At 39.2% G+C, this 25044-nt stretch overlaps 1 protein-coding gene across 6 annotated transcripts in view; it reads right to left on the bottom strand.

Annotated features, from left to right (window-relative positions):
• Window positions 1-25044, bottom strand: part of MEIS2 (Meis homeobox 2) — a 180718-nt gene that overhangs the window by 101335 nt on the left and 54339 nt on the right. The window lies entirely within an intron of this gene.

Genomic DNA, 25044 nt, shown 5'->3' with positions numbered 1-25044 from the left:
AATATAACATAGAAGCTCAATACCTCTGCCACCCAGAGATGGTTCTTCCAGGATACAGTTGAGGCAGGATCATAAGGGACACATGTACTACCACTGCCCAGAGTACCAGTTCTGTGTTTATGTGGAGAGGATGTCAGTCTGTAAGGCCCTCAAACGTTTCCCGTGCAACAAATTAAATATTTTTTGTTAATTAAAAAGAAAAACCCACACCCTCCATATTTCAGGGATCCAACACCCATTGCCTGGTCCCCACTGATTTTCAAGGGAGTCTTTCCACTGGCTTCGATGGCCCTAAGTTTAAAAAATGTGATGATAAGCAAAAATGAACTATACAACAGTGTTATTAGATAAGCATGAGGACTTACACCAATAACTCCTCATTACCAGTGACGAGATACACACATATGTAATTCCACATACATCAGGTCAAATTCAGCTTTGAAGTCAGTGGGTACAACTATTCTGAAGTGCCTTGGAATTGTACTTCTGTTTATACCAGGTGTGAATTTGTCTCTTCATCTCAAGATGAGAGTACTTACTCCTAAAGTATTAAAAAACTTTTTAAACTGCTTCTAGGAATGTAAGTTAAAGCAGCACTGGGAAGGGAAAAAGATCTGACCGCATCAAATAACAGTGTAAATTTCCTACAATTTCTTTCCCCATGGTTCATACATAGTCCTTAGTTCTTTTTCATTTACACTTTTGTAGTATCTGTAGATATTTTCTAGTTTATTACTCTCTGGTTTAGGCTAAAAACAAACAAAAAATGACTTTCATATTTCAGTTTAAAAAAACCCTCAATCAATGATGCATGGAAAGCACTATTATGTTGATTGAGCAGCTGTTTCTTTTTGGTAAGTATCCCAGATGTTTCATCAGTATGGCAACACCTTACATAATACTGTCTCCAAATATCTTGGACCAGTCCCACCTGGTCATATCCTTAGCCTGGAGACCTATGCCTTAAAGTACCTCTTATTACATGGTGAACCTTAATGATTTTATGACCTTATGTTTTTCCTTCATGTAATTTAAGCAAGGTGCATTAGTAAACTGCTAACATCTGTTATCAATACACTGTATTTAGGGACTTATGTTTATCAGATATACAGTTTCCCTAACAATACATATGGAACTATTTCTAATAGCTTGAACTTAACAGCAGTCGATTAAGCTCCATACACAGCAAAATACTCATATCTAGCTATCATCTGTAATATTGTGAATCAAGTTGAGTAGTATGTGGAAAGAACAATGCAAGGAATGATTTTCCCTCAGGATATCTTATTTCTTTAATTATTTAATTGTCAATTTTATGAACATCTGCCCGGAAATTACTTTTTATATCACTTGGGTAAATAAAGGTGATGCTTCTTGATCAGAATGTTTACAAACCAAACTAATCTCAATTCTTAACACAGAATGGTCAAGCTGATAGGACCTAATCTGACCTTGCTTACATCAGCAAAGTTACATCATTTTTAGATCTCTCCTCTCTCAGATATATTCACCTGGATATCTCACAATAAGATTATGTTGCTCAATAAATAAACAAGAATAACACAACATGTGCATGAGCTTAGATCCCTGATATACTGAGGTCAAACTCTACGTATGGAAGGAGAACCAAAATAAGAAAAAATAAAATAAAATAAATATTTGAATTATTTTGTATACTATGGCCTTTTCTTTCGAAAAGTTTATTCACACATGTATCTGTTTCTATAATAAGTCATATAGTCAATTAGCTGTTAATATTGTAAGTGCTACAGAAAGTTGAGTGGGATATTTAGATAAAGACTTTAGCTCATGATAATATGCCACCAAAAGTTATTTTTAAATATTTATATAAGTTTTTAGCTGTTAAAAGGCAAAATTTGCTAGAAAATTATTTAAAATATTTTACATTATTTGACACAGGCATTCAAATCATCGATTTAAAACAATGACTTGAAGGTATTCTTAAGCAAAGCAATACATAATTGCAAGATAGCACTATGAGAATAAAGATGTGAGACGGCCTGTTTAGATAATATGGCATTTTTATTTTTATTTTTCAGATGTAGTGCCTGGGCCAGAAACATATAACAAAACAAAAACATAACAACCTCCCCTCCCCCAGCAGTTGTTCTCTTTGTCCCTATTTGTCATTTCCTGAATATAACCCCTGTGCATCAGTCAGTGTCACAGGAAATCACAAGAACATTCTATGCCATTTTACAAACTATTTCCTCCAATCATTGACCTGTGCTTGATGCGATGCCTGAGGATGGGGAGGACAAAGATGACTGGAAGCTACCTCTGTGATCCCCTGATCCCATGGGCTGTCAGGGCTGCTAAAGTTCCCTGTATAAATTGGAGCACTCTCAGGACTGCTCTAACAATGCAGATAATGGACCCAAAAAAGCCTGTATGCCAGCCAGGAAGGATTGGAATACATTCATACTCTGACATGCCTGCTACACTGGGGCAGGGTGGGGGAATGTCATACACCCAGCTCTATATAGTCATATAGCCAGCTCTACCTTAGCTGGGAATTTCTCCATGTCAGAGGAATCCTCTTCGGTCTGGTTTAGGCAGATTTTCAGCCCCTTTGTGCTGTCCACGCATGGCAAGCAGTCTGTTGCATGTGTCACAATATGGCCCACTGTCTCTAAGGTCTTTCAAAGGATACATTTTGAAATGGCCTCTAAAAAACTGTGTGCAGGCAATTTTAGAGGCCAACTGAAAAACATGTGTGTAATAGCCAAAGAAAACATATAGTAACATCTGCAAGAAGTATATATATTGTATGCACCAATTTCCACAAAGCCAACTATAATTAAGATGGAAATCAGGGTTTTAAAGACATCTTCCATGGTGTAGCGCAAATGTAGCTCAAAATTTCACTCCACTGTGTAGGAATTAGATGGTTATCCCTAACTTGTGAAAATAAAAAACATCTACACTATCTACCATCATACACACATACACAAGTGCTATATGCACTGCAGATCCTTGGATGGTGTAAATTGGGCATATATTGACTTCACTGGAGCTACATCACTTTGCACCTGGGGAGGATCTGGCCCATACATATTTATATATACAATCTACACATGCAAAGGGCATTGTGATTCTTTATTAGAAACCAATCAACTGTGTTAATAAAAATAATGCATGTTTTAAAGTAAGGTAACTCATTTGCTAACTTTGTTTTATTTTAAATCTATTTCTTAGCTGTCCATTACTGGATCTATAGCACAGAGGTTCATAAGTGAAGAAGATGGATGAGATTTGATTCATCTCCACATGTTTATTAATACCTTAGGCTATTGGCTGTTGGGTAATTTTTATTCAAAGCAGGTTAACATGCCTACTGTAAATAGCACCACTCATTGATGTAGTCTTGTGGCATCTATACAATTAACTTTCCTTCACTGCACATCAGTGGCATGTTAAGTTTTTCCTAACAACTTCTATGGATGCATATGATCTCATCACAATATATGAAGCATGTCCAATAAAAGGAACATTGATGGGTACTTTAGCTAAATATAGCACTGAGATTTGATATGGGCTGGACCAAAAAGAAATGGAATTTGAGCATTATAACAACCCAGTCCCTCAATCCTTTCCCAGCAGGTTACGTCCATTTTAAATAAAAAGAAATCAAATGAAAGTTAAAGCCACGAACAGATACACAAGTTCTAAAAAGAGTGGAAACGTTGTCATCACGCTTAGTATTTATGACTACACATGCACAGTGTCATTGCTTCAATCAGCCTGCAGGATCAAGACAGATATGCTCAAGTTTTCCATAGATTTCAATGTAAATGTACAAGTCCCCATACCTGCCTGGTGAGATGGCTCCACATTTCAGTGGCTTATATGTATGGGTATATGCGCAGGTATAGACATAGATTTAACAGATATGAGTAGCTCTATTGCCAACTAGTGGAAAAAGTCATATTCCATGGCTTTCAGTCACATTAACCCTTCTTCCACTGTCCTCAAAGAACTCCACTGAGGATCTGAATCTAGAAATCCCATTTTCACTTTCATTGTACTCCCTTTCTCAACTCCAGATGCAATCACTGACCCTTCTTCTCTCTTCCTAACCCCAAGAGAATTCCGTGCAACTCCCTAGTCACACCCATGTAATATTAGCCGGATTTCCTTCCTTTCTCTGCCCACATCAATTCTGCCATCCGTCCATCTCTTTTGATGCTGCCTGGGTCAGCTCCAAGTCATGTCCCATTCTGAGGCGTGTGGATGTTTATTCCTAGATAATCTGCCTTCCCCATGCAAGATTCCTGACAACCCCATGCCCCTGCTGCAGATAACCATATCTGAGTACTCCACAATTCCTAGAAATTTCCCATTCTGCAGTCTTATCTCTAAGGGTTAAAGTGCACTGGACATCTCTGGCTCACCTCTGATATCCCAAACCCACCTATAACCAATATGCTGTTCCCTAACTGAAATGAAAATAGGTAAGAGTGGACTTGTTCATGCTACCTTCACTTCACAAGACACAAAGATGGGCCCACTGAATATTTTTTTACACTTATTAGACTTTGGAACCAAAAATACCCAAAAGATAAAACTTTTAGATGCCAAATGTTTTGTCTTAAAATATGTTGGCCCAACAAAAACACTAGAAAATTTACTGTAAGGTGCAGTCCTCTGGACTGACACCATATATCGGTTCCCTCTCTCTGATCCTTAAACTATCTTACACACTCTTTCAAAGGTTAACATGACATTAATAATTTCTCAATGTCTGCATTAAAAGTAAATAGCAGTTTAAAGAGTAGTAGGTATTTAACTAGACCATTTAAATTGGACAGAAAGTTGAGGAGTTATTTCCTACATGATATTAAAAATGCTTTTGTTGTTATAAACTTTTGTGCTTTATTAAATATATAATGCACAACACATGAAAGCTAAAGAAGGTCATACAAACAACTCTGATGTCATCACAGACCAACTGTGCTCCACTTTCATCTCAAGATTATCACCAAGTCAGTAGAAACCAATTGGTCCAGCCTCTGGTCTCATTTATACTAGCCTTCACATTTACTTCACTGGAGTTATTCTGGATTTACATTGGTGTAAATATCAGAATTTGGTCTACTGTGTACAGCCTTTATCTCACAGTTATTAATGCAACCTTAGCAATAATGTTCAATATCAGTAAATATGATATAAGGATGCTACCTCAAATGTGCTCATAAAATGTGCCCATACACTCACTGCACATGCATAAACTTTGAAAATTTTATAAATATATATGAGACTGTGTGTGTGCTAAATGGGTTTGGTTTTAAATCTGTATGGCATTTATGTTAATGGGTCAAATTCTTTATCAGCTTCTACTTGTGGGCATATAGTATTGTGTAGGACATCATCTGTGCACAGTCACCTGCACAGGCAGTGAAAGAAATTACACATACAAATCTTATTTTGCATTGCAGTTTGCATATGTAACATTGACCCCTTTTGCATGCAAGCAATAGTTCGCAACAAATTGTGCGTGCAAGCAAATGTATGCGCAAAGCTCACGCATGCAATAAAGAATCCCTAGGCCAGATTCTGTGTTGCCTTCTCACCATTCCATATCCCTGGCGGCCTAAACCTAAAGGGACCAGAAGGCAGCTGGAGCTAGTCAGCTGGTGGACAGCCAGCAGTGTTAGCTCTTGCACTGCAGCCCCCAGTGTAAGGGGAATGTCAAGGGCAGGAAAGGGCATGACTGAAGCACTTCTGTTCTGTGGCAATCCCCAGCTGCCTCTAATCTACACCCAGGCTAGTGTAGAATCATCCCTGAAGTCAGGGAGCCACAACTGGCTGTTTGTGGCTCCTCCGCTCCTCTGAGCTGCACTGGTATCTATTAGGTGCTGCTGAGAATCTGGCTCCTGGTTTTGAAAGACCAACCCCATCCATATAGGAATTATATTATAATGTATAGGTGGTGCATCCATAAATAAATTTTGGTGTGTCATCCCCGAAGGAGTGAAAGCAAGTGCCATTTCAAACCATTGTAAGTACTATTTATACCACAGCCCTATTAGGAAGGGGAGAGAGCTGCAGCTAACATAGCCCAGGAAAAAACACTTATGTAAAAACCACTTTTCCAGCTTTGATGTTGAATGGCAAGGCTAGCTACTCCCTGCACTGGCTCTTTTTCTTCTTTAAGGGTCGAGTCCCACTCCCCTTGACCATGTCAGTACTCCCGTGACTTCAATAAGTCTAGCTGTGAACCTGAAGAGGATTTGGCCTTAAATTTGGCTGCAAAAGTATCTTTCTGCAGCCATCAGCAAAGGGGTCCTTTATACAAACAAGGAGTTTTCTTCAGCCACAGAAGGACTGAGGCTCTGGTGGCAGCACTGTTTCATGTTGGTTTTCCAAAGCCTGCAGCAGCACTCTGATGTAGGGAAGAATGCTGACTTTCAAAGTCTTCACTCATTCAGCTAACTGTGGATCACATGCTTCAGTGATACGTCCAGCTTCAGTCATCTGATGCTGGCTGTGTGTGCATTTATTTATCCTCTATCAAATAAATATAATTCTTATGTTGATTTTACCAGTAAAGAAAACAAAACCAACCAAAATTATAATTTGGTTTTTTTTATTTAAATTAAAAAAAAAAAATTTTAATTAAAAAAAAAGAAAAAAGATATTTGAATCAGTCAAAGCTGCTTAAAAAAAGCGGTGTTGGGATTTTTTTTTTTTTTTTGCCATATCTTAATCTACTTTTTTAAACACCCAAGTGTCTTAAATTGTGGAATAATATTATCTGAATACACGTGTATACAAATTAGTGGGAGTGGTTCTGGTATTAAGGAGAATAAAGTACCGTCTATTAAACAGCATCAGTCTCTGAACCTTCCTAACACCAAAAGAAAGTGCATATATCACAGGACCACTGAGATAAAGTAACGCTCAGCCCTGGAGGGCACAGATTTCGTCTTTATGTAAATCAGTGCCTGTCACTGCATGCATGATTCACTGCTCAGAGTGTACTCTTCTGTGACGAATGAGTCCCGCTTAATTTGGCAGTGATTATGCGGGTTGCTGGCCCTCTAAACCCCTTTGAACTTGTAATTGCTGCTGGTTTAAATAATGAACATTAAGGGGAGGTGGATTCATAAAACTGCAGATAATTACAATTTTTTTTCTTTTTTCCTTTGTTTTTTTTTATGGAAATAAAAGGCTTCTGAGGCCAATGATAACTGTATCATACAAGGCTGTTACTGAAATAAAATTGCAGTCTTGTTCAGTATCAAGAAAGGAAAGGGAAAGAAAAAAAAAAGAGAGAGAGAGGGAGATCAGAATGGCTTGGATGCCAGTAGAAAAGGAGGAGCAATGGCATTCATGAATATTCATAGCTAGTCACATCTGTAGCAGGCTTGCTTTCCACCTTTTTTTCTTTGCAGTTCAACATGGACTAGAAGCGCTAACAAAAGAAGGTGATTGTGCAGTTCTATCAGGTTCCAGGTTTAATCTTTGCAGAGCATATTGGTGAACTAACTTACTTTTTTTTTTCTTTTAAAAGACTTCCGGTTTTTTTTTATTCCAAATGTCTTTAACCAAAGGATTTTTTCCCCCCTGTGCTGCTTTTTTTAAATGATGTTCCTGTAATTATGAATGTGAGGGAATCGGTTGCCAAGGGAGCATGGTGTGTAACGTATAGCAAATTCATTTCCCCCCCTTTACGTGCAACTTACTAAATGCTTCGGTGTTCTTTGATTCAGTACATTTTTGATTTTTGTGTGTTATGTGTCCGAACAAAAAAAGAATGTTATTGAGGAGGGGGCAGAAACCAAAGTCAGCCAAGTCAGCCAGCTACTACCCAGAAACAACAAAGAATGAATGATAAATTTAGCAGCCTCATGTTCAATTTTCAAACAACACAGCAGAGATTTATAGTCTTGCTGCTTCCATGGCAAACGAAGCAGCACACAGAAAGCGTGTCTGGTTTTGATTTTGCTATGTTTTCCCCCTTTTTCTGTTCTTTGTCTATTTGCAGGTTTTTTTTTTTTTTTAACTCTACATTTTCTTTATCCTGGTGTGAGATGAATATCAAAGGCCTAGTCCTGTTGGTAAGCCTCCAGCATACAACAGCAGCTCAATGGGATGTTATTAGAACCTGCGTCACAACATGGCAGACTGTGATTAATAGCAACTGTATCAACGGTAGCAACTTCTCAACAACACCCTCCAGCAGCTCTAAAGGGGCCAAGTGAAGAGGGGGAAAAAAAGGTCTGCAAGAACCAGCTACCAAAGGTTCAGCTCTGCACATGCGTAGGTTATGTCAAAACTATGCAACTGCTTTCGACCCGAAGATAATGGTGATATTTATTTAAAAGAATACTGACAAACACAGACTGATCAGAATTCTGCTTTGCCTGAGCCAATCACATTAAGAACAGATCTGCAGTAATGGAGTGTGGGATACTGCAGAGCTCTGGAATGATTTTAGTGAAGTAATGGGGATCCCCACAAAATAACCAACAGAAGCTTTCCTAGCACTTCAGTGAAATATCTAAGAAATTGCAGGGCTGTCAAAAGTTCTAATGCACATGTGTAAAGGGAACTGAATTCTATTTTGAATGAAATTTGAATTTGTATCGTTGCTCAATTATTTTTCTAAAATTACAACTTGGAAACTGGACATAGGCCTGAACCAAACCTCCAGATCCAAACACCCTCAATTTTTTTAAGTTGTTCAAAAACCCAATCTAGATCCAGAAAATAATTTTATCTTATCTTCAGAATGGGCTCAGCCAAACGTAAGGGCCAAACTTGAAGGTGTTCCAGCTTCAGACCTGAACTGTAGTACTTAGCACCTTCTCTACCAGAAAATGTCTATTTAAGATTAACATATCCTTTCCATAAAACACTTCTGCAATTAAGTGATTCTACTTTGTGTTAACTGTATTTTTGCTAAAACAAACAAACAAATATACTTACATGGTGGTTATTCTGCCACTCTCTGTCACTTGGGGATAAGAGGAAGAACCTCTCTACAGAGGTATATGATGTTAGTGATCTCAGTCACAAATTAGACTATTATCATATGATTGCGACACACAATAGCAACTTGTATTAGAAAGAATAGTTAGCAGTGCAATAGTTTTCATCCACCTCTCAAGAAATGAGGGAGAAGAGTAGGGTAAGGAAGAAGATAATCAGCAGTTGGAAATAGAAAACACAGTACAGAGAAGAGTTCTGTAAACTAGATGAGCAGATTAGCAGAGCACAGGAAGGTTGAGGAATATTAGTGATTTATGCTGTCAACTCTCAGGTGTTAGAATGACAGAACACACTCCTGGTCAAAGTGCTCTGTTGTTGACCAGCTGTTTTTAATCTAATGCCCCTCTCATCCTTAATTGTTATGTAGTTAGTTCTACTGAAGCAGCAGGCTTTATATTGTGTAGAGTCTAGGGATAAAGCTGTTATATATGGGATACCAAAAATGCTAGTTCTGCCTGTAGCAGGAATAAATCTGAACTTCATTAAAAACACAAAACCCCTCATATTTCCCCTTTACAAATATATGCAACTTGCACAGTCAATCACGGAAACGTATTTCAGCCAAAGACTTCAGCACTACCTTGTTACCTGCTCATATTTGAAGACCATAATTAAGAAGGGCAAATTGGTTTACAGTAAACACAAGAAATTGGAAGAGATCTGCGCTTACAATTTTCTCAAGCACTAATTTTCTTTATTTGAGCATCAAGGGTGATTAAAATCATGGGGCAATTAGCCACTGAGTGAAGAGATCACTTACTGTTGCAAAAAGACAGACAGCCTTTACAAAATCTAAAAAATGAAAACCTGGGCTCAGTTTTCAACTCCATCCAGGGGCAAGAAAATGCCAAGGAGCTGTTTGTGGCTTCCTGATCCAGGGGCTGGCTAAGGGCTAGTGCAATGCTTGATGTGGTTTAGAGGAGACTCTTGGGATTGCTGGAGCACACAGCACACAGCACTCTGGCCACATCTCTTCCCAACCAGGAACACCCCTTGTATACTCCCTAGTCTGTGGGCCAGGAGACAGGTTGTACAGGATCTGGCTATGCCATCCCTGAACTCCCCCTTGATGGAGCAGTCCCAAGCTGGAGAGATCTTCCATCTTTCCAGACCCTTTACAATGTGGGAGTGGCACAAAATGGCCAGAGCCATCTTTGGGATTGAGCCCAATGTCTTCATGGAATAATTGCATGGCAAAAAGTGAATCAGTTAATTGTGGATTATCATGGAAAGATTTGTGAAGTGTTTCCCAAATATCTCATAATGATCATAGATAAGTCACTTAGCCCCAAATTACCCCCATCATGGGTTTTTCCCATCTGAGGTGACAGGAGAATTGGTGGGTTTGTGTTCACAGTATTTCTTCCTGTTCATTCCACTGGAGGTTGGGTGGAGCACAGCTTGACAGCCAAGGAATTGACAAGGGCTTCAACCTACAAATAACCCAAGATCTTGAGGGATATAGTGAAGGTCAGGGCCTTCTATGTAGAGGCTCTATGCCCCCATGTTATTCCCTTGTCTCCCCCATCAGGTCCTCCAGTGGAGAGTGAGTATGCCAGCAACTGGGATCCCATGAGTTACCTGGCTAGTCACGGTTCTAGCACCCACCATCAAGACAGTGAACCCAGATGGCAATTAGGTTAAGGCTGACAAGATCAACATTAATATACTTGATGATGTCTTCTGGCTGATGGAAGATAATTCCATAGATAGTGGCTTTTCCCCCAGACATACCTTTCTTGTCTCAATATACCACCCTCCATTCCCTGTTAAAGACTCTAATACACACTGGAAGGAGCCTATGAAATTGGGGAAGCATGGGTAAAGATTCTGTAAGGAGGTCCTCCTCTGATCATACCACCAGGTTTTCATCCTCTCTGTCTCTGCTTTTACTTTCAGACCAGAACTTGTACAAGTACCACTGTTCTAAAAACAATTTTGCTGCCTTAGGGTCAAATTCTGCCTTCAGATGCATGCCTCCCATTGGAGTATATAGGAGCTACATAAGCATTCGAGGACAGGATTTGGCTTTTAAAGTGTAATCCCAAATTATTATTATTACTGCTAGTAACATGGGAATAGCCAGGGGAAAAAAAAGCAGTGACATGACACATTTGCTTGGATGAAGTACAATTTACTCCTGTCTTCTGTATTCACGAGTGTGAATTTCAGAAATAATCAAAACAAAAGTGACAAAACCCCAAAACCACAATGAACAAACACTAGCTTTTTAAGTGCTGTGGGAAAAGAGACATTTGTTTAAGTAACCACGGTTTAAAAAATGCATATATAGTAACACCAAAATAAACAGATTGCAATGTTGTTGATTTTAAGATACACAATAGTATTGTAAAGTGCCACATGCCCTGAATGCAGGGTGTGCTACCATTATTTACTGTTCTGAAGAACAGTAGGAAAACGCAGCTACATGTCAGAATGCTCGCTGTTCAGCTGAGAGCAAAGGTCAGAATTCATTTCTTTTGCAGCAAGGATTATTTCAACATGCAGCCACAGAAAAGCACTGCTCGTCATGTCAGTAAATCTCGAATGGTATATCAAAGTCCCTCAGAAGGAACTGTGCATTAGTGCCATGCTAAACTGTGAAGTACAACTGATTCTTGGGAAGGATTAAGGGTAGAGATGGGAGAATTCAGGGGGAAAACATCCCTGGAGAGAGGGTACCCACTTCACCCACTATTTTTTTTTAAATTCTCCAAACCAGCCACGCTCACTAGCCTAGGTTGAACCAAACAAAAGATGCAAAAACGGAGCTAATGCTAACAAAACTTAAAGTGCAGTTCTACTCTGAAAAGTGACTATGTAAAAAGAAAACCTGCCTTACTAGATTTATGGCATGTGTATTCTGAGTCATATCCGATTACTTTATTGGCAAAACTCCCATTGACTTGGTTCAGGATCAAACTCTAAAGCAAGTTTGTTCTACTATTTAGTTCTTTTAGCCCCTATGGAGTCTGGCTAGCTATAGGTGAGTGAACTATTTCTATTTCAGCCCCTGCATCATCAACAGATTTATTATTATTAATTATTATTATTGTAAAATTATTGTTATTGTAGAATCTTTGTTGACAACAATGACTGAGCCAGAAAGAATTTAGGCTGGCTCTCAGATGTCAGGCTGAATTTGCAGGTGCTGGCAATTAGAAAATGCCTATTTTGACATGTAAACTGAGCGCATTTGATCTGGAAGTCATTGAGAAAACATGGAACTCCACAGTCCCCTCATTACAAAGTCACATTTCATAGCAGAACTGCACTTCAAATTCAAAATATAATCTATTCCTTATTGGTGGTTTTGAGTGAAAGTGAAATTCAGCAATTTCTGTCAGTGGGTTGCGACTCAATATTTTCTTGGGTTCACTCCACCTTCCCCACAACCTGAGTTTTGCTTTGAATTTTGGGGTTGGACCAACACAAAATTTGGAAGTGAAATATAGATATTACTGGCAAGTCTCACCTGATTTGGCATTAGGAATTCAGTGCCAAGCCATAAACTGGCATAGCTTTTCATGCAATTTGAGATGGTCCAAATGGTAAATATCAGATCTATCACTTTCCCACGCTATGCCTCTGTTTCCCAATCTGTAAAATGAGGAAAATTATACTAACCTCATTTATTAAAGGAGGTGCTTTGAGATCTTCTGATGAAAAGCACTTATATAAGAGTTATTATATTATATTTTGAACACATGAGAGTTTCTGGGCATTATGATCCAGGGCTTTGGTTTGCCCCATCATGGAGATGGGGCCACATGTGAAATGTGGATCCAAGTTCAGATTCCAAACACCACCCAAAGTTGGGAATGTTAAGATCAAGGGAACTGATTTTGTACCTGTCTCTGCTTGAAATATTTCTGAACTATAGTGAGCCTTTAGATGTTGTGACAATTGAGATCAGCCGATGTGTCTGATGGTTCCTACATGTGGATGTCTGGGAGCAAAGTGTTTTCAGTGCAGGGTCCTCGACTCTAGACCTTGCTTCTCTCGTTGGACTGACAGAGCCCAGTGTGTTGATTGACCTTCAGTGCACAGTGTAATTTCCAGCTGTTTATTCAGGCCTTGGCCTGAGGTGATAGTGGTGTGGTATAGTTATAGTGGTGTGGTATATTTGTTATATTTACATCTTAATTTAGGGGATTGAAGCCATTTATATTTTGACTGTGGTCAACAGATTTTGCATAGAAAGTATGAATTTTTGCACATGAATACAGAGCCAACCGGGATAAATGTAAGTTTGAAAATCCGAACATGAATAAATACAATATATTAAAAAAAAATCCTTAAAACCAGGTGAGTTTGCTGAGGTTATAGGGTTCGTTGTGAACCAGGCTATAGTTTTTAGGGTTATTTTGTCAATGTTTCATTAGTAACAAAAAAATGAGAGGTAGATGAGACCATTCAGGCAACGCAGGATTATTCCTACCCCAGCAATGCAGGATCGCGCTATACAGTATTTGTCTAAAGCTTTGTGCAAACTAGTCTTAAAAGTTCTTCACAAAAAGTGCTTCCACAATGTTCCTTTGTAGGTTATCCTATAGTCTTAAAGATCTCAATGTCTATACATTTTTCTGGTATTCAGCCTAAATGTTGTTTTTTTCATTTATGCCATTATTCCTAGTTATACCTTCTTATTCCATCCTAAATAATTCCTTTCCCTCATTGTTTACAGCCTTCAATTATTCACAGGTTCATTCTATACGCCCTCTCTCTATTTCTCCAAATCTCAATTTTTGGGAAGGGGGGCCATTTAAAGAACAGTATAGGGGCTCAGTTTATACTCTTATCCTCTTTTAGTCTCCTTTCCACTTTAGGGAGTAAGTGCTATGAAACCCCTGGTTCTCCAAACATCTTCTCTTCCCTTCTATAGTCTTTCTCACAGACACTCACTGGTCTGGCCTCAGGCTAGTTTCATAATCATCAAGAAATAAACCAAACCCGATGTTCAGCATGAGATCATAACACAGTGATCTCACTCTGAACATTACCTTTCATTACAGCAGCTCTATTGACTCCTTCACTTAGAACAGTTTGAATTTCCCACCAGCTCGGTTGTGTGATATTTGGCCTCTTTTAGGCTAGCTAGCTCCTCATAGAGCGAGCCTAGAGGGCAAAGAGTAGAAAGCTCATGAGTCCCAAGGGCTCATTTGAAAGAGTTTGCAATCCTAGCAGAAAGTTTGCTGCAGCTCTAGTCCAGGAGAAAGCAGAGTATTATACTGAGAGGGGTACAATATCACCTATTTTCAGCCAGTGCTTTGAATTAGATTCAAATATCAGGAAGCCACACTTGGGATGGTTTAACAGTTCTAGAGTTACATTTATTCATACCCATACTGGCAAACCACCATGGACTTGCTTGTTTGAAGGATTTTTTGTTTGTTTGTTTGTTTGTTTTTCTGTGTTTGTTTGTTTTTATCCTTCCCCCTGCCCCCCACTACATCACATACAGTTTTTTGAATAGTGGAATTTAATATCCCTTACAAACATTATTTCTCTCTAAATGGAACATGCTTGGAAAAAAGGGGAGACTGGCTTTTTTTCTTTGAAGTTTGTTTGCATCCAAGAGCACTGTGGGATAGAAGTTCAGGTTTCACGGAGCCAGGACAGCTAAGATTAATTATAGTAGTGAATTGTCTGCAAAGACTCTGCATAGATGCCCACTAAACAGTGGGATTTTTTTTCTGGTCTGTGAAATGTTTACTTGGCATTTTGTGAACAGCATGCAACACACACATACAAAGCTTCTTGTCTAAACCCGAGATGTAGTGGGTACATTGTATAAAACAATGTGGGGTGACTGGCATCTTTCTGAAGCACAGAAGCCCATCCCACCAACCACTGCAAAAGACACACCAATGTTCGAAGCACCTCTCTTTCCGAAAAGATGTTACCTCATGTAGTAAAAGCTTCATGTGCAAAGTAGCAGAAACAGCACAGAAAGAAGGCAGAGAGAGAACCCGACAGCACTTGGAACATTCTCTTGCAGCAGTAATTGGTGGGGGGAGAGGGGGCATTAAAATAATGTATTTTATATTTTTCCTTCTTGCCTATCCACAATAAATAGCTTATTTTCAATTTTATCTGGGTTTCATCACTTAATAATTTATTCAGACGGGACCTCGTGGGTGTCCCTTTTCTGACTGGAATTACAAAGCACCCTCCAGGGGGCTAGTAATATTCAGCAGGGTCTAGAAGCCCACATTCAAACTAGGGCCCTTTCATGCACACAGCCTCTTTTCCCACCCATTCTAAATATCCATGCTCCTTTCTTCACGCCCCTGCTGTCTCTCCCCCTCCACCATCGCCCCTCCCATGTCCTTTTTCCCACTTATGCAAGCAAATGGCAACAGAAGCTTTCATCTCCGACAGCCCTGGCTAGGATTAGCCTCCCTTCATGGGCTGCCCTATGGCTCGCTGCTCTGGCTGTAGAGGGGCAACAAACGTGGGCTTCAAAAGAGCCCACAGCTGCCTTTCCCTGTGCCCCAGTAGCCATGGGACTTTCTAAAAGTGAAGTGGGGGGCTTTGGCAGCTTTCTAACTCCTAGTTGTCCTTTGCTCTTCCCTCTGGTGCACCCTGCTGCCTCCCACTTTCCCCTCTCTCTCCAAGCCAATCAAACACTGGGAAGGAACAGGTGGGAAGCAGCTGGATGCAGCAAAAAAGACAGCAAAGGACCAGCAGGGGTAGGAATGTTGTCAAAGGCCCTGCTTCACTTTAGGAAACTCCCATGGCTAGGGAGGAGGAGGAAAAACAGCTGATGGCTCTTTGAAGCCTAGTGTGATGTCTGTTTGCTGGTGCTCCCCCCCCCCCCACCCCTTTTAGCCTGTCTCTTCCCGTCACATCAGCAGAAGCCCCTGTCATCCTGGGGAAAAATTTATGCCCATGGTAGTTTTACTTCTTCCATGGGTAATCCCAGAACTGCTCAGTACAACTGAGGCATCCTTGATACCAGTGGTGTGTACCAAACCCCATGCACAAGTCATCCGCAAGGACAGAATCTGAGGCTTTCCTAAATAAACAGCACAGGCCTCTACCACTCGAGCTAAATCACCCACTCCCAATGAAAGGCTGTTATCTTCAGCGTAGACTAGGGAGAACACAACACACTTAACCAGCATATTACATACTCTCCCTGTCGGGGTAGTTCATTCTGAGCTTTTGAGGTCTACAGCTATTCAAATCCCTGTACAGACCTCTGCTTTGCAAAGACCTGTTCATCAGCAGGGCTGCAACCAGCAAGAGCACAGAACTCTAATATTAACAATACCTAGCTCTTATTTAGTGCTTTTCATCCATAGATCTCGCAGCATTTTACAAAGGAGGTCAGTATCATTATCCCCATTTTACACATGGGGTAACCAAGGCAAGGTCACCAGCAGAAACAGGAAAAAGAACCAAAATCTCCTATGTCCCTGTCCAGTGCTCTAACCACTAGGACTCTCTGTCTCCCTGGTAGCGGTAATCTGTAGTCTAGCCACTAGAGGGGGACATGATGCCCTGCCTACTCACTAAAGAAGTTGGTAATTCCAGAACCAGATGGGCAGGGACTGAAACCCTTACAAATATATAATAATATAGTTTATGGATCAGTGGGCTATTCTGAAGTAATCATAAACTTTGGGGTTATTAGGAGGCAAAACGGAGTCCACTGTCTCATTATGACCTCACTGTCTTCCTCTCCCATGTGATCCTGTTTCTATATTAGGACTCAAAGTTCCCATTGATTCCAATGGGAGCTAGATAGACCCCTTCAAAACTTCATCATGACCAAAAGGATAGATATGGTTAGGCATTAATCTGTGAATTATCTTCAAATATTTTAGTAAAGTGAAATTAAACCTGCATTTTTGCCCCTACTCAAGAGAAAAGGAAACCTGTTTTTAAAAAGACTTGTGTCACTTCACATAACATTGGTAATAATGCAGCATATATAATTTCTGTTGATTTTTTTTTTCAAATTAGTACAACATGATTCAAAGTACCCTTGAGTAGTTTGTCATCTCACAAAATATCTACTCTATTTGTGCAGTAAAAAAGAGAACATCAGATTTGCCATTGCTGTGTGACTTGGGCAAATATAGTTTCCACTTTAAAATATTCAGCTGCCACTTAGTAATGTACTTCAATCCAAGCAAAAAGTAATCCACATGATAGTCACATTTCTATGGAATCAAGCAAATAAATACATACAGATTTTTTTTATCGCAAACTAAAATTTTAGTTGATTTTTTACTCAATTCAAATTTTGATTCAGTGTACTGGGACTGTAAAAGCATGTCAGGAGGTGTTAAACATTTTATGGACAAAGTAGTCAAGTGCTACAAATATTTGCTTTGAAATACCATAATAAAAAAGGTAAAACCAAGATTTAAAAAATATCTTTATGCCATTATACAGTGACTTGACAACCTATCATCCACTATTAGACGAAACAATTGAAATTAATTCTGGCAGATTTGGGACTAGCAGTTAAAAATAAAAATAGCAAATGTAAAAGCATGAAAACTGTATTGCTATTATGTTTTAAGACAATAATAAATCTTTAAAGGTGTCAACGATTGCTTTGGATACTGTAAACAGCTGCTGACAATCAACTTTGAAATATGTAATACATTGGTATTCTGAGTGTAACTTAAGGCAAACTCCATGAAACCAAAAGTAATGTTGTCTGCCATAAACTACTCATTTCATTAGACAGAAATGGGACTAGACATCTCCATTTCATAGTCATGTTGGAATAGTGCAAGCAGACTGCAGAAATGCACACTCTTTACAATATAGCTCTAATTTTATAGAAAATTATTCCTTAAAAACAATTACTCTGTTCATAGATCTTGAAAAGATGGTTTTAAATAAACATGTCCTAAGGCAAAACTGACTGGCAGTATCATTTTACACAAACAACTGCAACAATTTTTCCATAAAAAGAAAAAAATACGCAGTGTAGAGCAAAAAGGATCTATGAATATTCTTTTGCAAAAATGTTGTCAGTAATGCAACTTTAAGATAGTCAGAAGATCTTTGACCTCTGTTTTTTGTGATCTGAATATTCAGAGACTGCGTTGCACAGCGTTTAACAGTGCAACATTCTTGGAGTTTTTAAACAGCTGGATATGCTCATTTGCATATGCCTTAATTCAATCCCTTTTACCTTACAGGCGAAAAGACTCAACTCTACCTCAGTGAATTCTTGTGGTTACTTTTCATTTTTACAGTTATTTTAGGGAGTTCACTGCATGAACCCTGGGACCTTCACATTCTTTCCTCTCTCCTTTTCAATTAATTCCTGTACTTCTGATTTTACAAAGCTTTTGTAATCTGACGATAACAACCAGAAAACACCACTGGCTGTTCATATCTTTTGCTATCCCACTACCCTTTAGCTTGCTCTGTTGAGCTATTTTAATCAGTGGTAACTCGTGCATGGTTTAATTTAGTTGTTCTCTGTCCTCAGTTAGTAATGCCTTGTTCGAAAATAACGTGTAAAATACTAAAATGGGAAATAAAATTTGTTTCCCAAATCTAGCCATGTCGTGGGTTCTAAAAATCGACTTGCTGATGGTTTGGCAGTCCTCAGATGCCACATGGGTGAAATTCACCCAGCAGAGGCGAGCCTCTGCAATGCTTAAGCCTCATGTTGTCCATACATGGGGAAGAGGATAGATGTAGTCAGAATGGCAGCAGAGTCAAGCTATTGCACCCTTTACATATTAGAGAGGCGGGGAGGTAGCAAGCTGACACCAAATAGACTGATATGTAGGGAGTTATTGTGGGAGGACTGGAAAAGTTCTCTTATGTAGACTCAGTGGCTCAAATCACCCGGACAGAGGCTGTAGAAGGTGTCTACCGCAGCTTCACTACCTGACGGTGGATTGGTGGGCAGTGCATTCCATCTCATTGAACTCTGCAGAATTCTCTGAATAAAGCCTGATTATATATATGTTTGTGTGCGTGGGAGGAGGGGGGGTTGTTCATTTTACCCTATATAGAATTTAGAATCTTATTAGATTACACTTTATGACACTGCAAACACATTTCTGCAAATACTATTTTTAAAGCAGAAACACAAGACATATTTTACCTTCAAAGAAGGCCAATAAAGCTTTGCTCCCTGAATGACACAAGAAACAAAAATATCAAATGCAAACGTAATCATTTACACATGAGGCTTCTATGATTCTATCAGATTATTTAAATTTTGGACTGTCTCTTTAATTTGAGGAACAGCTAAAAAGATGACAGATGGCAGACAGAATTGACTTATGTCCTCTATTCTTTACAGAAGAAGGGGGAGTGCAGAAAGTTTGATAAAGGCAGAAGCTACAGTATGCAGGCCTCTACTATAACTATCTAATAGCACTTTTGAGTGATAGGTTTAGAACATTTAGTTTTTCTTCCACAGACATGCTTTGTAACAAACCAACAGTCCTGGAGGTTGCCATGGGTGATGAGAGTGCTGACATCCAGTCCCAAGTACAAATAAGCACATGACAAATGGCCCTATAGCTCTTAGACAGCCCTGAACCTTGGTGACCCCCTAAAACACCGACCATCCCCATCTCCACACCCCTCCAAAAAAAGCATTATGGTATACATTTTTAAAAGTACAAGCTTATAGTTAATTGAAAACACTGCCATGTAACAGGAATGCTTCGGACAGCATGCACAAGTAAAAATAAATCACAAAGCATTGTTATTAAATGCTCTGTGACATCATTTCCTGAAATTAAACAGAGATGACACAGATTCAGAGAGTCCCTGGTAAGGTTCAGTTCAAACAATTCACAGATGTTTTCCTCCAGCCAGCAGAAAACAATGCAGAGCTTAAATTTTTTTTTCTCTCTCTCTTTTTGCTGATGCAAGAGGGTAGGGCTGCTTTATAATACATGATCTAACAAAAATATGTTTTTTTCTTAATTTAATTTCTATAGCTGTAGTACTAAATACATGGATCATTGTGTCACAAACGCATCCATTTTTGAGTGAACAGATGTCTATGTAACAATGATTAGATTAACCACTCAGAGGCAGAGCTGGCTTTTGAGGGCCTCAAACCCCATGACCCTGTGTCCCCTTTTCTGAAGGGGATAGAGATGGATGTAGAAATGTCAGGGCCAATCTTAGATTCCATTTTGAAAACAAAGAAACATTTCTAGCTCTTTTCTTTGGAGAAAATAGCCTTGGAGATGTAAACTAACATCAGTCAATCACTAAGGTTGAAGCTTTGGCCCTGATTTTTCCTAAGGATCACAAGTTATTTACTATCCTCCCTACATCTATCCAGCACTGATATTTTGGGGCCATGGGCTCCATGGCCACAGACACTATCGTTTTGGAGTGGTTCACAGCTTTATTCTGTTCAGGCTGCTACTGAGGACACTAGGGCAAAGACTGTCTCTTACTATGTGTATGTACAGTGGGGCCCCAATACCCGTAGGCATTCCTGTAATACAAATAATGACAATAAATAATAGTAAAAACAAAGATGAATAATAATAGCTGTAAGCTCCCTCCTCTCCAGCTGCCTACAGCTGAGCCAGCTCCTTTGCTGAACAGCCAGGATGATCTCTAGACAGAAATAAGCGCAGCACAACAGTATGTGAGGCAGCATGGTCTAGTGGTCTAAGCACAGGACTAAAAGCAAGAGTCCTACATTCTAATCCAGCTCTGACACTGATTTTCTCAAGGGTGTTGGTCAAGTCACTTCACTTTCCCAACCAAAGTTTACCCCTCTGTAAAATGGGGACAATAATACTTCATGGAATATGATAATAACTACTTAGTTAATGTTTCTAAAGCAACATCGATTAAACTGTGGCTTTGCCATAAGCCTCAGGTAATGGACAGTGCATAGTTGTGCTACCCCAGGAGTCGAACTGGAGTCAGATTGTGACTTTGAGGTTCCTCCCACTCTCTACCCACCTGCAGAGGAGTAGCAGCCCAATTGAGACTGCTATCGTTCCTGCTCCATGATCACAAATAGAAGGTAGCCTACTGTGACCTGATGTGCCTAGGGTAGCCCATCTGAAAATGCCAAGGTCAGGGCAGACAGCAAAAAGTAAAGGAACATTTTGCACCCCCTTACTCTCCTGCATGGTACAAAGGACAAGTCACAATTTGGTCCTGTACAAGTACTCAAATTCAGCAGAATGCCCATAAATCTCTCCATGGTCTTGGACCTCACAGCCCCAAGATCCTTAGTTTATTTGAACAAATGACTCTGGATTTTTTTTATTAAATTAGCAACTATGTACTGAGTCCAGCACAAACAGATGGGAGGCATATCTATAGCAGAGGCCTGCTGGTGTGTTGAAGTTGCCTCTCCACCTTTTTCTATAAATGGGGTCCATTCAGTTTGGGGTGCCCCAAAGAGTTATCTTGCTATCCCTCCTCAAAATCCTCACTCACAAATCCCCTGCAAAGTGGTATGATCGTGGTGGACGGGAGCCAGTTATGATGGGGGATGGTGAATATTTGTTTTTCAGGCTTGCCCAAAAATGCTAAAGCTGGCTTTGCTCAGAGGTCTTCTGATCTAAGACCAAATCTAGTGAAAATGTTTAATAGATACAGAGTCTCCATGGAGACATTTGTACAAGTGGCTAGCTGATGTATTCATTTAAAAAAGATATGGGCCAGGCTGTAGTCTCATGTACATCAATGTAAATCCAGGGTAAATCAGCTGAAGTGAATGGATTTACTCTGCAGTAGATGTGACCTGAATTTGGCCCACAAACTCTACAAGTTAACTATCTGGAGGGAATTAATGTGTTTTTCTCATAATATCAATTCTTTTATTTTAGACATCTGATTTCTCTTCATTTAGACTCTGATTTCTTTGATACTGGTTTAAGAGGTATCATAGGCCAGAGCCTATTTAAAGCTGTGTAGTTCCATTGACTTCAACTGAGTGATGTCAATTTATATCAGCTGAGAATGTGACCCACAAACATAACTACATCTTCTGTTTTATCAGCACTACACCAGAGGAAAAAAATGAGCATAGTGAATGGATTAAAAGTGCCGTTCTTGGTTCTCTTTGCTGCAGCAAAAAGGATGAATTACCAAAGGTATAAGGCCATGGAACAATATAATTACTTCCTTTATGACTACATTCAGTTCTGATTATGTACATGTATTTTTCAGTCCTCTACCCTTTTAAACTACAGCACTGTTGTTGGTTCCCCCCCCCCCCCCCCCATAGCTGCTAATAAGAAAACCTTTAGCTCAAAATTCATGTGAGCAAGGGGTGTCTTTGTGTCTGAGCACTTCCTGTTTTCATTCCATGATCAAATATGTTCTTTGCAGGGCAAATAGTGGAGCACTTGAGGGAGGAAAGCGAGATGTCTGAGAGGCTAATTGAGTGTACTAAGGGCTCCTTGGCATGGAGGAAAAGGAGTTTTCCAAGGCTATGAATAAACTCAGCTTGGGTCAGATTCTTGCTGTTTCTTTTCTTTAACTATCTTTGAAGTCAAATAAAAACAGCCTTAATGTCAGGTTTACCTTTCTGATATCATAATCTTTATGTACTATTGAAAAGCTTATACTACCACACTAGGATTTCCTTTACTTTCTCAAACACTGGACATTATCCAGAAAAAGCATACACATTTCCAACCAATTCATCCTCAGATCTTTTAATCTTCCTGTCCTGTTGTAATTCCAAATGTAAGACAGATCCCAATAACCGGACAGAGAAATGACAACATTTTCTATTTCTTGCATTTCATCTCCATCAACAAAAACATGTGTGTGAATCTTATTTCTAATATAATTAAAGCTACCGCAAAATGGAAAAAGTGACAAGAGATGAAGACAATTTTGAAAGCCGTTCTGTAGAATATATTAATTCTACATAAGAGTTCAAGCACCTGTCTCTATTCAACAAGTCACTCACGCTTATATAAAGAAGCTACTCACTTTTTAAATTAGATTATTTTAGGGGTTTGTAAAATAACTGAATATTTCACAAAGAAAAAAAGGGTAGCATTTTCTTTAAAGAAAGGTAATAAATTAGTGCAGATAGGTAGAACTGAATTACCTTCCCCCTAAATTTGACAGTCTAAAGGAATTTGAGAGCTCAGTCAATGCTATAAGAGATAGATTGGAGTTGCTTCTTTTTCCAGGAAAACCAGAGGTTAATGATTTTTGTCATATTGAGACTAACAGCTAACAATTGCTACAGTTGGCCTTTAGTTTTTATTTGTCCTTTTGAGGTATTCATACTTGGTGACAATGGCTTGCAGTTGAGAACATATGTAGAGAGACCCCTGTGGTTTATGGAAAAAGTTGCTTCATGCTGGTTGGGTGTTTGAAAAAAAAAATACAACCAGAGTTCTTTTATGTTCCTTTCGTTAATGAATGCATGAATGTCAAAATGCACCAATGGCCCATTCAAGGGGCAAAGCCTAAGCAGCCCCTTCTTTAAGAACACATCCTGAGATGTAAAATACATTTGCTTAACAAATTAAAATAATGAGATAATTCAATTAGTTTCTTTAAAAAAAAAAAGAAAGAAAAAAGGGTACATCAGGGGATTATTGTAATACAAGAACAGGTCATACAGCACAAAAGAGGGACAAACCAATTTGAAATAAGGTTAGAGTAGTAATGAAGGAATGTACATTGAATCATGGACTCTTTTTGTAAAGAAATTTACTTGAAACAATAATTTATACATCATAAGATTCCCTTTGTGATAGAGCTGGCGTTGCACTTTGAATGGACAAGCTAATTTGAGAAAAAGTGAGGGCTCTTTAGAAGAAAGACTTCTTTTCCTTCTCTGCATGCATTTATGGCAAAAATCTTTCTGAATTTACATTGCACTAGTCAGGGGTCTCCATTATCGGTCCTCAGGTCTGAGAATTACAGCACAGTAAATCTTTCAGCACATGCAAACTCATTAAAGCCTGGAAGGTAAAAGGCTTTTTGGTTTTGGGGTTTTTTTGCAGGAACATCCTCATCAAAGCTGCTGAACTTCCTCAATTCATCTGGGGTGAAGGAGGTGGCGGGAGAATGGAGGGGGTGGATTTCCAAAAGGCAAAGCTATGAGGATTTTTCTCAAGATAAGAGAGAGATTTAGAGATTGTTTAGTAAGCATGTGTTGAATGCTTTCAATGCGCACACAAGAAAGAAAGGAAACGGGGAAAAAACAAGCAATTGCAAACTTTGGTAAGAGTTAAGGAAATGAACATGCAGGCTTGTGTGAAAGAAAATGGATTATTTGTGGCCCATGGTTTTAGCTGTTTCCCTGTGCTGTTCCTGTAACCATCCTCTACAGCTAAAAACGAAAAACCCTCCCCTCACACTCACTCGACTTCCAAATTAAAAACATTTTACAGGTTAGTAAATCTCCAGCTGAGGTGATGTAGCAAAGAACAGCTGTGAAGTAATTTTGATAATGATGAGAATAATAAGCACATGGCAAGGTTCAGGGCTTTGCTGTTGCAGCTTCAGTGCTCCTGAATAGATAAAAGTGATTAAATACTCCTGATTATCCCTGACCAATATGTAATGGATTTACAGCCCTTTCAATTAGTCAGTATTTGCTTAGGACTCATTATTTTGTCTTTGGTTAAGTAATCAGCCCAGAGACTCATGTTCTGTCTAATTCCTCTGAGCCAAGTGGGTACAGGGCACCTGACCTTTGAAATGGCCATAGCTGGAAGGCAAGAATAACCACTACTCCAGCAGAGACACTGGCTATTCTAGCTAATCCTGACCCCACAGGCCAGATCAATGCACCTTAGTTTGCTACTAATGTCCTTACATCAAAATGATGGTTTAGAAATGTGGATCTATTGCTCCCCCCGTTAGCTGTTCTACCAGCAGAGCAGTTTAATAGTCACTACCATAAATAAAAGGGATACCTTGTCCTGGAATCAAGACACTGTAACTAATGTCAGCCACTGTGGAAATGTATAACTTTGGTTATCACAAAGAAGGCCTTATGTGAGGTGGTTAGCCAGGCTGTTATCTTTGTAACCATTAGCCCAAACAGAATGGGTGGGAAAGAAT

This window comes from Emydura macquarii, unplaced genomic scaffold (assembly GCF_026122565.2).
Source record: "Emydura macquarii macquarii isolate MOO-44397 ecotype Brisbane River unplaced genomic scaffold, CSIRO-AGI_Emac_v2 contig_1876, whole genome shotgun sequence".
Lineage (NCBI taxonomy): Eukaryota > Metazoa > Chordata > Testudines > Chelidae > Emydura > Emydura macquarii.
This window is presented reverse-complemented; position numbering and strand designations above follow the sequence as displayed.